Source organism: Nannospalax galili, unplaced genomic scaffold (genome assembly GCF_000622305.1).
Source record: "Nannospalax galili isolate Female #2095 unplaced genomic scaffold, S.galili_v1.0 scaffold75, whole genome shotgun sequence".
Lineage (NCBI taxonomy): Eukaryota > Metazoa > Chordata > Mammalia > Rodentia > Spalacidae > Nannospalax > Nannospalax galili.
This window is the reverse complement of record NW_008339433.1, coordinates 1,305,827-1,308,823: the sequence shown is the minus strand read 5'-3', so window position 1 is coordinate 1,308,823 and position 2,997 is coordinate 1,305,827.

Sequence of the window (2,997 nt, the reverse complement as noted above, 5' to 3'; positions counted from 1 at the left end):
GATATAGCTCATAAAGCTCACTGTCCAGCAGCATAATCCTCCAGCTTTGTACCCTCTCCTTAAGCTGCCCCAAAATTTTAAAATAGTGACACTGGCTGTATACCAGCTGTTGAAAACCAAAAATCTATAAATAATATATAATAATCAAACCATAGTATTCTACATGTGACCCCATGTGCTCAAGGCTACATCATTATCCAACTTCAAAATTCTCATATTTTTATAGTTCTAACTGTTCAACAGCTAAAATTCCATGTCTTTTCTAAACCTCAAGGTGAAGTCTTAATATATAGTGGATTGTTTTAAGGTCTAGTGGGGTTAGTAGCCTAATGGACTGGGCCAGAGATAGATTGATGCACAACTAGTTAGAACAGAACAGTGGTTTAAGGAATGTGGTATGAAACATCTGGACGATGTTTGGGGGCTTCATGTTAAGCAATAAGCGATAAGGTACTACCTACCTGTGCTGTGCAAGTTGTATTCAGATCTGCACTAAAATGGGATGTCAGTCCTTTTTAAACTTTTTTGTTTTTTGTTTCTCCCCTAGTACTCAGCTTGCCTGAACTCACTGTATAGCCCAGGTTGACCTCAAACTCAGGTCAATTATGCTTCAGCCTCTCTTAAATGCTGGAATTACAGACTCTTTTTCTTTGAGACAAGGTCTTCCTGTAGTTCCAGCTGCCCTGAAAATTGCTATGTATACCAGGCTGGCCTCGATCTCACAGAGATCAACCTGCTTGTAAGTCTTTGCAAAGAAAAAAAATAAAAGTTACATCTTTTTTAAAAAAAAATTATTTATTATTTTTATTGTATGTGTGTATTGCCTGCATGTAGGTAAGTGCACCCGTGTCATGCAATGCCTGTGGAGGTCAGAGAGGCTGTCGGATCTCCTGGAACTGGAGTTACGAATAGTTATTAGTTGCCATGTGGGTGCTGGGATTTGAACCTGGGCCTTCTGCAAGAACAACCAGTGTTTTTAACCGCTGAGCTATCTCTCCAGCCCCCAAAGTTACATACTTTTAAAATATAGTTACACAGAATAAAATTTGCCATTCTAAATGGATCGAGTAATGGAAGCATAGAAAATATTGACTCTACAAAAGCAAGATCAAATCTAATAGAGAAACACCAAGTAATACATGTCTAGCATTTGAGGGCATATGGTAGTCTCATCTAGGCTCTAGTAGGCTTTTAAAGTCCTAGTCTTTTAACTGTGTACTATATGGCAAACGTGACCTTGCTCTTGGTTCACTGTCTGAAACACTTCTTGTTATACATCTGAGGTTTGCCGAAGCTATAATAACCTGTGGTCTCCACTCCAACTTAGGCTCACTTTCATAACTTCACACAGAGCCTTTTCTAGTGCTCCATGGGGAACCTGATTGTTATACTTTCTCTAGGCACAATAGCTTTCTGGAAGCAAGAACAAGCCTCCATTACCTCTGCACTATTAAACCTACATCCTAAAACAGTACATAGATGGTGAAGCCACAATTTTGCTGCCATCTCAAGTTGTAGCCTGGCTCTCTTTCATCCAAAGCTGCAGTGGCCTCTATGTGTCTGAGTAGCTAAACCTCGGATAATGCTTTCCCTTAAGGATATTATTGTGTAGGGAACTTATGAGGCATTGCACAATATGGTGCAATTGGATGCATGCAGTCATAACACTCATACACATACAATAAGTAAAGTTAAAAAATATATGCATGATGAGGGCTGGAGAGATGGCTGAGCAGTTAAGAACACTGACTGCTCTTGCAGAGGACCCGGGTTCGATTCCCAGCACCCACATGGTGGCTACGAACTGTCCTTAACTCCAGTTTCAGGGGAATCTGAAGCCTTCTTCTGACCTCCGTGGCACTGAACGACATGGGTGCACTCACATATATGCAGGCCATACACTCATACACAATAAATAAAAATAATAAAATATATATATATGATGAAACTGGGAAAGTTCACTTTTAAATAACATAAGCCAGATTAAAACTACACTATGTAATATGGCCAGTTCATTGATTTCACTTGTAGAATTATTGGATGGGTAAGACATCTGAGAGTGCTATAATTGAGAATACATACAAACGTCAATCTAGATATTGAACAAAAATTAAAAATAATTTTTTAAAATGAGTTTCCAATTTTTACCTTCTTCTTGATAAAACCTCCAACATTGGGTAGAATGTTACCCTCACCACAATGTTCCTATAATCTCAGTGCAAAGTGAGCATTTTCACATATACTGCAGTTGTTCTACCTTAATTACCTCCATATTGTTCACAGTGACTTTGTCTAGAACCGTAAACTTAACTATGCTCTTTCCTTGCCAATTTGTACATTGTCATATCTTTCTACATCACTTTATTCTATGTCTGAATGTAAATCTAGCTAAGAGCTGTGATTAGGAACCATACTAAACTCTGACTACTATTTTGTGGTGAAATTTCTTCTGCCAAACAATGTAACACACTACTTTTGAATTCTGCTTCATTTCAATCTTTAGGACATGGGCAGAACATAGCCAGATTTTTTTTGACAATTTGTAACACAGATGGCCTCTTGCCTAATTCTTGACAGAACTCCTGCTACCCTCTGCAATGTCTTAGACTTATAGGCTTCATGGTTCTTTTCCCTTGGTATTATCAACTTACTCATACTTGCCAGAATGGCCATTAACCTCTACTTGGGGGCATCTAAGGACTTCATTAGACCACAATTCCAAATATTTCCATGTTGTTCCCATAAATCACCTCCAAATGTATATAAACCACATGGTCTAGTTTCTTCAGCAATAGTAATGGATGAGCCAACTCTTGCTACAAATTATATGCATTTGATAGTTTTATTTCATTTTCAAAATGTCTGAAAGAGCCAAGCATACTGGCGAATGCCTGTAACGCCAGTACTCAGGAGGCAGAGACAGACACACCTTGCAGTTCAAGGTCAGCATTGTTTACATAATGAGATCTAGGCCAGCCCACGTATCAGAGTGAAACC